Below are 13,061 nucleotides of genomic sequence, written 5' to 3'. Positions count from 1 at the left end.
GTAGGCAGAGCTACTTTTTGAAGCATACATTTAAGTTCTCTATGATGATGGTACCATTATTCATTAGTTCCCCACTGACAAGCCATAAAATTAATTAAGTTGTACCCCAGATTTTCATCCTTACCTTATATTTTATCAACAAAAGATTTTGAAGATAAACTCCTGTCTTAAGAATATGAATCACTGTATAAGGGAGTCCTGACAAGTCACTCTCAAATAACAGCTGGTATATATAAGGAATACATTGTCAAAGCCTAGGATCCTCTGAATATAGTCTTGTTGACGTGTATTCAGTTGCTGGTATTTGGACAGGTCGGTCATCGTAGCAGCCACCTACTCCTATGGAAAATAGCTGTGGAAAGGACTGAGCCTCTAAACCTATTTTCCACACACCCCTTGGAGCTCCTCTAGCTTGTTTCATTTGAAACAGATCAATAGCATCTCCAACAACTTCTTTTGAATGAAATGGATGAATAGTACAGTGCTCATATATTTCTTCTGACTTCTCCTTACCCATGTTTTCTATTTGTCCACTTGATTTAGTACTTCATCATCAATACAAGTTACATCTCGAATAGTATCAAATTTGTGTTAAAAAAACACATTATTTGCTTTCAAATATAATGTGCATTTTTTTACTTTATTCTCATCCATTAACTCTTGCCAGATTTTCTTTTACTTTCGGTGGCCGCTCCATTTACTAGAATAATGAGTGGTGGATCTACATCTTTCACAACACCCACAGTGTCAAGGTTTTTTTAATCTGAAGGTAAATATACAGCTCTTCTTTTAAGTACTTTCTGTAGTTCTGTTGGTGGCAGTTTCCCTGCCTTTTGATCCATTCAAATGATTGCTTGAAATGGATGGACAGTTTGTATTAGAATTGATTCATACACCTTTAATTTATGAAGCTCTTATGGCATTGGTATAAATTCTAAGCTATTATGAATTGCTCTAGTGGACATTTTATTGTCCTCTAATTTGTCATAACAATACACATATATTATGTTCGCTTTATGTCTAAATCAATAGCATTTTTATATGAATAGATATGCACCAAATTGCTGCCACTCATTATTATAATCTTGATCAGTTTTAGAAAATAGAACTATATTACGATTTTGGTTTTTGTAGTGAGTGTGGAGACAACAAATACAAACATACTCAGGTTTCTCAGAACACAGTGCACTTAACTTTCTTATATTCTTTCTTAATTTTTCAATACTAATGTCTGTGTTCTGTTGCTCCACACCTGCAATCACAACCTCCTCATTTTCCCTGTACTCTTCTTCAGGACCAAAGAAACGTAACTGAATGTCTTCACAAATGTTTCCAACCTGTGCAACAGCACCATTTAATAAAGCTCTACTCATATCTCCTAAACAGAAAGCTAGACGTTTTACATAATAAAGACTCCTATCTAAATGGCACATTTTTTAATGATGCACAGCTAACATTCTAAAGTGATGCAAAGTGCCTCTACATACTTTCTTTGGGGGGGACATGCCAGTAAATGGACATGTAAGTTAGTGTATAGTCTACATTTGAATGGATCTAATACTTGAAGCATTTGAATTTTCTGTTGCAGACTTCTCCATGAAAATTCTCTTAGGAAAGGTTTTCAATGTATCAATTGATTCCTGATGGGCAATATAAATACTGCTACTCTTCCACTTGTACACAGGAGCCAGCTTTAGCCTTCCCTGCATTTCTTCAGCTATCACTTCTTCTACATTCCTAGGGACTATCTCTTTGTTTTCATTGGGACTACCATCCATTACTTCATAGCAACCACCACTTATGTCAACTGCATGCACTAATGTGTTCCCTTGCAAGTAGCTCACTTGATTAAAAAACGGTTCGGTGCTAGATGGGTGCATCCATTCACCTTTAAATACTGTTAATAAGCCTTTTTCTTAAAGTTCTTTTCCTCATGCACAGTACTGCACTGTCTAGTGTCTCCATTCTGTTCAATATTAAGATAAAAATTCCCTCTTCAGAGCAAATGCTTTGTCTGCTATACTCTCCATATGTTGCTTTTGTTTAACTATAGCACTTCTTCTGAGATACTTCTTCATCTTCTTTAGCAAATCTTGCATTTTTGCATTACTCTAGTTTAAAACATTTTTACTTTTATCTCCTTAAACTGTTTTTGTCTCATTCTGTGTTTCCTTATTACATTTTCTACTTTTAGAAGCATATACTCCTTACTGTTTATCATATGATGTATAACTCCTGGTTTTGTTGGATAGGTTTCTTTCAATTCAATTTTGCACATACTTTTTTCAGAAACTCAATAGTGTTCTTACCAGTGGTTCTTTTTTTGCTGACAGTAAAACTGCACGGCCAGGTTCTACAGTAGAAGGCCTAAGCCATATTTAAATAACTACATGTCTGCATGTGCGAGTAGGTTATATGTTGGAAAATGGGTTATTGGGAAGGGCAGGTAAGTACCTACACTTAGCAATAGTCAATTAACACCCCACTAGGTTCAGTTAGGTCTCAATAAATTAACCCCAGCTCAACCCTTGGTAGCTTGGCAACGAGCGACAAGGCTTAACTTAGGAGACAAAGCATAAAGCTTTCAAGAATCAAAAAACTGTAATTAAATAAAACACAGGAAACAGTTTAAAAATCCAAAACCAATTTATAAAAATAGGAAATATGTTTAGCTTTACAATGATGTGAAAATGAATAAAATTGGATAATGGGAACTGGAGATATACATTTTTAAAGAATTATTGCTTTTTAGCGCTTAGAAACGAATATCGCCAATCTGGTCATCTGGTCGCACCTCGACCGGGGCAAAGTCAAAGTTTCAGGCCGACCACAATGCAGCCCTGTTTGGCTACAGCAAGCGGGAGGCCTTGGTCAAAAGTTTACCTTCGAACTTAGGGCCAGATGCAATAAGGCGTTTGCGAGTCGCAAACGGCGAGAAACGCAGTTTGCGAGGCGCAAAAGCCTCACCGGTATGCAGAAATGCATTTTGCGCGTCGGATCTGACTCGCAAAATGCATTTCCGACTCGCAAATAGGAAGGGGGGTTCCCTTCCTATTTGCGACTCGCAATGCAATGCAATTTCATTTGTGACCCCAAAAGCGATCGCAAATGAAATCGCAGTTACCATCCACTTGAAGTGGATGGTAACCCAGTCGCAAACGGGAAGGGGTCCCCATGGGACCCCTTCCCCTTTGTGAATGGAAAAAAACAGAAACTAAAGGTTTCGGTTTCTTTTTCCAAGTGCAGCTCGTTTTCCTTTAAGGAAAACGGGCTGCAGATGGAAAAAAAAAACTGCTTTATTAAAAAGCAGTCACGGACATGGTGGTCTGCTGACTCCAGCAGGCCACCATCCCCGTGAGTGCCCATACTCGCAATGGGGTCGCAAACTGCGAACCAACTCATTAATATTAATGAGGTGGGTCTTTGCGACCCCATTGCGAGTTGCAGAAGGTGTCTGAGACACCTTTCTGCATACCAAATTGCGACTTGCAATTTGCGAGTCGCACGGACTCGCAAATTGGAAGTCGCAATTTGCAAGCTACCTACATCTGGCCCTTAGTCGTTTTCTTTAAGATTTTCTTCAGCGGGACCAAGTCTCCAGTCCAGTTAGACCTCCTGGAACTCTTCCGCGGATACATGTCATGGGAGCTCTCAGTGAAGATTTCTACGTTTGGACTTAGATGATTAGTTTTCAAGATGAAAATCCTTCGACCGGGGCAAATCTCAATATTGATCCGACATCCTTGGAGCCCCCTTCGAATACACTGCCTGGGAGGTCCCGGTCAACTTTCTACGTCCAAACTTATTCACTTTTTTCCTCCGAGATTTTCTTCACCAGTACGAACCTGCAAGTCAGGCCGGGTCGTGGTTGAGGCAAGCTGGGTCGGTCCATTTATGAAGCTTTTTTCCAAAAGTTCTCCAAACTTCTCCAGACTTCTGGATCTTCTCCTAGATGTTGTTTTAAGGTTCTTTTGGTGTCCCTAGCTCACCCCAAATTTCCAGAAGCTCTGAGCTGCTCCTTCAGGGCGCGGACTACAACTCCCAGAATGCACCTGGCGCAAACTCCAAATTGGCCACTGGAGAGTGCTCAGCTGGTGAATTTCTTCAGGAGTTGGTGCAGGGGACTCTTGTTAGCAGTTTTTCACCCGTAGCAAGCAGGAAGTACCCCCTTTAACCAGTTAAAACCAGGCAAAGTTCTTCTTGTGGTGAAGCCCAGGTGTGCAGCTGGTGCAGTCCTCCAGAGTGCAGTGTCCAGGTGTACTTTAGGGGTCCAGCAGGGCAGTCCTTCTTCTCCTGTAGTTCTTCCTTGTAGGGATCTGAGGTGTGGGTACTGCTCTGCCAGTTTACTCCTTGCTCCTGGGTGAAAAACAGGGGGGTCCTCATTTTCCAACCAGGTGCTGGGTTCTTTCCCCTATGAAGACCACTTACTGGGAAGTGTGTCAAAAATCAATCCCAGGGAGCAACATTCCTCAAAACTTCATCATGGCTGAAACTGATTTTGGGAGATTACATCTGGCTGGGCCCACCCACTGTTGTGGCAAAAAATCCTAAACACACCCCTCTCCTGCCCTCTTCTAATCTAATCAAGGGGGCACCTAATTGTCTGGATTTGCAGGTATTGAGGGAGGTGCTGGGTTGTTCCAAATGTCCTTCCGTGTCTTTGAAGACCAGTTTGGTAGCCACCCTTCCTGCTTCTCCATCTGCCGAAGGAAGTTCTCCTCCCCCAGGCACATCTCTTTGTGTTCAGCCCAGGCCACTTCACACCCCATCAAGGCAGCCTGGTCAGGCTGCCAGAGGCTGGCCAATCAGAGAAGGGCACTACAGGGCTGAAGCTAACAATGTTTTAGGTAGAGTTTAAAACACTTTACCTGAACAGGGCTTATTAAATACAACAATTGTAAGTTGTGGGATTTATTATAACAATTAATTTGATACCAAGCTTGATGTGTCTGACACTCAAGGGGACTTTACGAAATAAAATAAAGTCTCCCCATTCTAGCCTATGGAGGCCATTCACTACAATGAGGGAAAAACGCATTTGACTGTTTTACCTCACGAGGGCTTATAAAACTATTTGTATAAGGTCCCTGCTTAGAGTTACATGGCACCGAACCCTAAGGGCACACCTTAGGGTGACTTATATGTAAAAATATGATAGTTTAAGACTTTAGAAGTACTTTTAAATCCAGAGTCGAATATGCGTACAACTTTAGTTTCAAAGCAGCCAGCAAGGCAGGTCTGCCTTTAAACTTACACTGGGCACCTCAGCAGTGCACCTATGGGTACACTACCTATGTTGGGCTCCCTAAACCTACATGTCCTACCATATACTAAGGACTTATAGATAGTTTAATATTGCCAATTATAGTTAGCCTAATTTGCATACTCACTTTACACAGAACACTGACCCTGGGATTGGTAAGCAGTACCCAGGGCACAGCCAAGCATCAGTAACCACCAGTATCTATCCAAACAGTTTGGGGTTGACTAGGGCAAAAAGGAGGACTTTTCTGAATTCAGTATTTAGCTAGATATCTGAGTGAGTATAACAGTACCTCTATGAGTGTCCCCCCCAATGTTTAAGTAAATATGTTAAGCAATGGGATATGTAACTGTGTGTGCAATTGGCTGCAATACTGGTGGAAATATGTGTTGTCTGGGTTTGTGTATGAATCTATAAGCACCCCTCTCAGTGTCTGAGTGGCTGTGTCATTTTTTGTTAATACTTATATGAGAAGCAGTATAGGCTGCACACTGCTTATTTAAGTGATCATAGGATTCTGCAAGTACACCTCAAACTCAGTGAATATTAGAAGGAGATGTTTAATGTTGTAACAACAAAGCACCCAGCTCTATCACCTACCTATGGAGCAGTTGAGGGCTCAATTTTCTGTAGTAAATGCATAGGGGCATATTTACAAGCTCCTAGTGCCTCCTTGTGCCACATTAGCGTAATTATTTTAATGCTAAGGTGGCGTTAAGGAGGCATTTTTGCCACGCCATATTTACAAACTGGCACAATACATGCATTGCACCACTTTGTAACCCCTTGTGCCACATTATGGCTGCATCAGGCATAATGTATGAAAGAGGGGGGGTTCTGTCACTTGGAGACCAGCAAAAATGGTGCAGTGAAATGTACAAGATTTCACTGTGCCATTTTTGGAATCATGTTTAACACCTGCTCAAAGCAGGCATTAAAATGATGCTCCCATACTAATCTATGGGCCTACTTGAACTTTGCTGCACTAGGGTCAACATTTTTCACCTTAGTGCAGCAAAGCACTGTAGGAGGCTGGCCTGGCTTATAGTGGGTGCCCACTAAATCCCAGATAAAGGTGCAAAATGGTTGCCTCTGGGTGGAAGAAGCTGAAGATTCTGCAGCAACGGAAGATGCCAGGAACTTCTCCTTTTCACAGAAGATATCCCACAGCGTGCTGGAGGAGGCAGAGTTGTTTCCACACAGAAATACCAAAAACAAGCCTTGCTAGTTGCAAAGGTCACGGTTGAAGAAAAAGGGTGCTGCCTGGGCCCAGGAAGGACCAGGAGGTTGCCACTTGGACGAGGAGACAGAGGGGGTGCTCAGCAACACAGAGAGCCCATGCAAAAGCAGGCAGCACACGCAGAAGTACTTGAACATGGGTTGAGCACAGCGGTTGTCTCAACACTACAAAAGAAGGTTCCAAGAAGCTGGTGGTCAACTCAGTGAGTTGAGCAATGCAGGACGGAGTGCTGGTGACCTGGGCTGTGCTGTGCACGAAGGATTCCTTGCAAAAGTGCATAGAAGCCCTAGCAGCTGCAGTTCACACAGTACACAGGATTACTATCTGGCGTGGGGAGGCAAGGACTTACCTTCACTAAATTTGGACAGATGGACCACTGGACTGTCAGGGTCACTTGGATCTAGCTCCTGTGTTCCAGGGACCATGCTCGTCATGATGAGAGGGGACCCAGAGGACCAGTGAAGCTGAGGTTTGGTGCCTGTGTTAGCTGGGGGAAGATTCCGTCGACCCACGGGAGATTTCTTCTTGGCTTCCAGTGCAGGGTGAAGACAGACAGCCCCCAGAGCATGTATCACAGGAAACAGTCTAGAAAGCTGGCAGGGTTAGGCGCTACAGTGTCTCTGGTAGTCTTCTTGCTACTTTGTTGCAGTTTTGCAGGTGTCTGGTGAGCTCTTGCATTTGTTATCTGACGAGAAGCCCACCGGAGAGACCATAAATAGCCCTCAGAGGAGGATTGGCCACCTAGTCAGGTAAGCACCTATCAGGAGGGGTCTCTGACGACACCTGCTGGCACTGGCCACTCAGAGGCCTCCATTGTGCCCTCACACCTCTGGATTCAAGATGGCAGAGGTCTGGGACACACTGGAGGAGCTCTGGGCACCACCCCTGGGGTGGTGATGGACAGGGGAGTGGTCACTCCCCTTTCCTTTGTCCAGTTTCATGCCAGAGCAGGGGCTGGAGGATCCCTGAACCGGTGTAAACTTGTTTATGCAAGGAGGGCACCATCTGTGCCCTTCAAAGCATTCCCAGAGGCCAGGAGAGGCCACTCCTCTCAGGCCCTTAACACCTATTTCCAAAGGGAGAGGTTTTAACACCCTCTTTCAGAGGAAATCCTTTGTTCTGCCTTCCTGGGACTGGGCTGCTGAGACCCCAGGAGGGCAGAAGCCTGTCTGTGGGTTGGCAGCAGCGGTAGCTGCAGTGAAAACCCCAGAGAGCTAGTTTGGCAGTACCCGGGGTCTATGCTGGAGCCCCGGGGATGCATGGGATTGGCACCACAATTCCAGATTTGGCATGGGGGGACAATTCCATGATTTTAGACATGTTACAGGGCCATATTCGGAGTTACCTTTGTGAAGCTACATATAGATATTGACCTATATGTAGTGCACGTGTGAAATGGTGTCCCCACACTCACAAAGTCTGGGAAAATTGCCCTGAACTATGTGGGGGCACCTTGGCTAGTGCCGTCTAACCTTCACCAAGTGAGGGTTAGACATATAGGTGACTTATAAGTTACTTAAGTGCAGTGTAAAATGGCTGTGAAATAACATGGACGTTATTTCACTCAGGCTGCAGTGGCAGTCCTGTGTAAGAACTGTCTGAGCAAAAGAAATGCTGCAGCACATAGGGATCTCCTGGAACCTCAATACCCTGGGTATCTAGGTACCATATTCTAGGGAATTATAAAGGTGTTCCAGTGTGCCAATCAGAATTGGTCAAAATGGTCAGTAGCCTGCAGTGACAATTTTAAAGGCAGAGAGATCATAAGCACTGAAGTTCTGATTAGCAGAGCCTCAGTGACACAGTTAGGCACCACACAGGGAACACATTCAGGCCACAAACTATGAGCACTGGGGTCCTGGATAGCAGGGTCCCAGTGAGACATATAAAACACACTGACAAATAGGGTTTTCACTATGAGCACTGGGGTCCTGGCTAGCAGGATCCCACTGAGACAGTAAAAACACCCTGACATATACTCACAGACAGGCCAAATGTGGGGGGTAACAAGGCTAGAAAGAGGCTACCTTCCTACCAGCGCCACAATCGCGCCAAAACTTCTGATGCTATTGACCGAACAACCGCCATGGTGTGCTGCACCATAAATACAGAGCTACGATGGTGTTGTTTGGTGGACATAGGGGGACACAAGAAAAGTGGTGTATTGGGACTGATGCGCCACTTTCTTGTAATTCTGCCCCATAGTTTGAGGAGTCTCAAACAGCCTTTCTGAAGAGAACTTGAGCTGACAATAAGAATGCACACTTAGGGGCATATTTAAGAGCCCCTTGTGTTGCTTTAGCACCACCTTAGCATCATTTTTTTTTTTATGCTAAGGCGGCACTAAGGTGGCCCTTTCCCCGTACCATATTTACAAAGTGGTGCCATGAATGCATTGTGCCACTTTGTCTTACCCCTTGCGCCACATTATGCCTGCACCGGGGGGGGGGCGTTCTGGTGCTAGGTGACCCGCAAATGTTTTTAATGCCTGCTCAGAACAGGTGTTAAAATGATGCACCTATGAAAACCTATGGGCCTTCTTGCACTTTGCAACACTAGCATCAACATTTTTGATGGTAACGTAGCAAAGTGCCACAACAGTGTCAAAAATGTCGATGCTATTTTGCTAACAGCCATGGTGCACTGTATTATAAATACGGCCCAATCATTGTGTTCTTGGATGCCAGTAAGGGGGGGCAGAAAAAGTGGTGCATCAGCTCTGATGCACCATTTTTTCATAAATATGGGCCTTAGAGTCTGCAGAAGTAAGTCTCACCCTTGTTTAAACTAGTACTTATCTTGATAGGCCTATATGTCCACATATCTGACTGACTGTATCAGTGCTTCTATGAGTATCTCACCAGATATTTAAGTAGCTATGGTAAGTATAGGGATATGTAACTGTGTGTGCAACTAGCTCCAATGCTGCTGGAAGCATAATTGCTGTCTGTGTGTATGTATGAATGTATAAGCATGCCTCAAAAAGTTTGAGTGGCTCTGTCAGTGGCTCTCTCTTTTATTAATAGCTATGTGAGTAGCAGTATGGTCTGGACATAGCATATATAAGTGAGTATAGGAGTCTCAAGTGCATAGCTAAATCAGTGAAACTTAGAAGCACATGTTTAGTGTTTTAATCACAAAGTACCCTGCTTTATTGCCTACCTATGGACTAGCTGAGAGTTTAATTTCTGGAGTTAAAGGGTAGTGTGAGGAGTCTGAACCAGCCTTTCTAATGTCAAGTCAAACACTCTGTAGAAGTGCACAATTAAAGTCTGCATTAGTAGGCCTGAGCTTTTAAAAGCCTTAAAAGCCTTTTATAGGTCAGATGCAACTTCCCTCGAATGATGGCAAATCCAAAAATAAAGATTGCCCTGGCTGCACAGTCGCCGGTCCCCTCGGTCAATGAGAGAAAAGGTGCAACTGACCTTCCCCTGAATTAATTGTGGTATGAATCCAACAATTCTGATACTGTGATTCTATGGTCATAATTTTTTTTTTTGTCCTCATTCACTTGTCCAGCCTCTCGATGAAGGAGATCAATTCAAATAGCCACTAATCTCCCCCTAGAGACTCTTGTCCAGGACAACCCGTGTCTCTGATTAGCAGAGCCTCACCAGCCCACCTTCAGAGCTGCCGGGCACCTGCCTTGACATAATCACAGGACAATACCTCATTCTTACGATTCCAACCAATTTCTCAGTGGGTCCCAAAATTTGTACTTCTTATTTGATTCTTTATCTCTTACATCCAAAATTAAATTATATATTAACGAGTCCTTCCGCTCTATCACCGTCGGAAGAGAAGCACTTATCCATTTCTTACATATTTCCCGCCTTGCTAACAGCATCATATAGAAGAGCAATTTAGCATCATTTTTTGTTTCATTCCTGGAGCCCAATTGACATCCAAATCTAACTAAAGGGGGGCTTACCTGATACTCTAGGGGTAAAATTCTATTCACTATCTCACCAACCTCTTCCCAGAACAGACTGAGCTGGGGACATTCCCAAAACATATGGATGTCACTTGCTCGATCCTTGCCACACTTTTTGCAGCTAACTGGGGTGCCTTCCGTCAATTTAGACAGTTTCTCGGGGGACCAGAAGGCTCTGTGAATGGAGAACAGATGGTTTCGTCTTAAACAGGCAGATTTAACTGTAGCATACAATAGAGTAATAGATACTTGCCATAAATCTCTTATCTGTACTCCAGGCAAGCATCCTCCCCACATCTCCTCTGGCAAGTGGAATTCTCCATCCACAGTTTCCAATAATGTCCAATACCATTTTGCTACTTCTCTCCTTCCCACCGAGTCTTGAGATAGTAGTTCTTCCAATTCATTGGAGCCACCCACCTTTTCCTTGACACTCTTCAACCAACTCCATATTTGCAAATATTTAAATTTAGAAAGGAGTCCATCTACCTTTATATTCAGATCCTCATAGAAGAGTAACTCCCCATCAATACAAATCTGTCCCCATTGCACCAGCCCAGCCTCCTTCAGAGGTTTAGCCAAAGTGTCTCTTGTCCATTCTGATGAGCCAGGAGCGTCCGAGAGAGGTGCATATTTACTATAAAATGGTAGCTTGGTAACCCTCCTTAGATCATACCAGATATTAGCAGAGTCTTGCAATACTTTAAACCTCACCTTCTTAAAATATTTTGGATCTCCAAATTTATAAAGGAACCCTGACTGTATATCATAATCAGCTTCCATCATAGCTTTAAGAACCTGCCCCAGATCTGAAATCTTCGACACATTCAATGCCCCTCTCATGTTCTTAATGAAGACTGCCCAGGCATAATACTGAAGATCTGGCAGAGCTAACCCACCCTTCTCCTTCCTCCGTCTCAATTTCTTCCATGCAATTCGCACACCTTTCGAATCCCAAATAAAAGTATTGATTCTACTTTGTAATTCATCCAACCATTCTTTCTTATATTTCAACGGGACCGCATTAAAAATAAATAATAATTTTGGTAGTATCGTCATCTTTACTAAATTAACCCTCCCATAAATAGTAAGAGGTAGACTGCCCAACTCTTCATTAATTTGGTGACATCTGTCATAACTCTTAAAAAATTAACCTCTGCTATTTTATCTATATCTGGTGTAATCACAACACCCAAATATTTCAATTGCTTCTTGATTAGAACACTCTCCTCTCGCATATTCCAAGTCATAATTTCAGTCATTTCCTTATTAACCGCATATCCGGCAATTTCCCCAAATTCCCTTGTCAGATCTTCCAAAACCGGTAGTTTGCTGCAGGTTCGCTGTATACACCAACAGGTCATCCGCATACAAAGCAATTTTCCTACTCCAACCCCCACCCCGAAACGGGATTATCCTCTGTTCTCCTCTAATCTTGCAAGCTAAGGGTTCAATGTATATGTTAAATAACAGTGGAGATAATGGACAACCCTGTCTCGTCCCCCTCCCAATTTTAAAGGGACACGTTAGAATACTGTTGACCAAGATTTTTGCCTCCGCATTCTGATATATTATCTGCAATGCCCTAGTAAATTTCTCTCCCAAATTAAGAACCTCACAGAGGACGTCCAAATAGACCCAATTAACTATATCAAACGCTTTTATGGCATCAATCATAGCTAAGGCCAAAGGCCCCTTATATACTTTAGCCAGATCTATGGAGCCTATCAGGGACTGAGACAGCTCTTGCATGTATCTCCCCTTAAGAAAACCTTTCTGATCTTCATGTATCAATTTACCTCAGACTCCCCCCAATCTCCTTGCCAGAACTTTTGTAAATATTTAATCATCACAATTTAATAAGGAGATCGGCCTGTACGAATCACAACTTTTTGGGTCCTTCCCAGGTTTTAAAATCAGAGTAATAATGGCCTCCTTCCAGGTAGCGGGACATACACCCCCCTCCAACAAGATGTTATTACACAACTCAGTTAGAAATTTTGCTATACTACTTCCTAGAACTTTATAAACCTCAAAAGATAACCCATCTGGCCCGGGAGCTTTCGCCGACTTCCCTGCCTGTATACACTGCTCCACTTCTCCTTGCCCAATAAGATCATTCAAAACTCTATTATCCTGCTCCTCCAGGGCCACTAAATCCAGGTCCCTCAGCCATTCTTTAACTTTCTCTATAGACCCTTCTAAGTCTTCTGTGTACAGCTCCTTAAAGTGGTTTTGAAAGATTTCCCGGATCTCATCGTTACTATTAGAAACAAGACCAGACTCCTTGTCCAGAATCCCAACTACATTATTCCTGCCTAAATTTGTCCTTATTTTCCAGACCAACAGTTTCCCACAATTCTCACCATACTCATAGTGGGCAGATCTATTTGCCTCACCCCTCGCCTTAATCCTTCTGTCCAGCACTGCTAGGATTTCATACCTTAACTTTTGATGTAATTCCGCAAGTTTCCCCATTTTTTCCTCTTCTTCGGGAGCTAGATCTACCAGTTCCCGCTCCACTTGTTGTATACACCCTTCCAACCGACTGATTTCCTCCTTATACTTTTTCCTTTTAACCCAGGCCGCCCTTATCAGTCTACCTCTTAGGAAAGCTTTAAAAG

The sequence above is a fragment of the Pleurodeles waltl genome, chromosome 10 (genome assembly GCF_031143425.1).
Source record: "Pleurodeles waltl isolate 20211129_DDA chromosome 10, aPleWal1.hap1.20221129, whole genome shotgun sequence".
Taxonomy (NCBI): Eukaryota; Metazoa; Chordata; class Amphibia; order Caudata; family Salamandridae; genus Pleurodeles; species Pleurodeles waltl.
Note: the sequence above shows the minus strand (reverse complement) of the source record.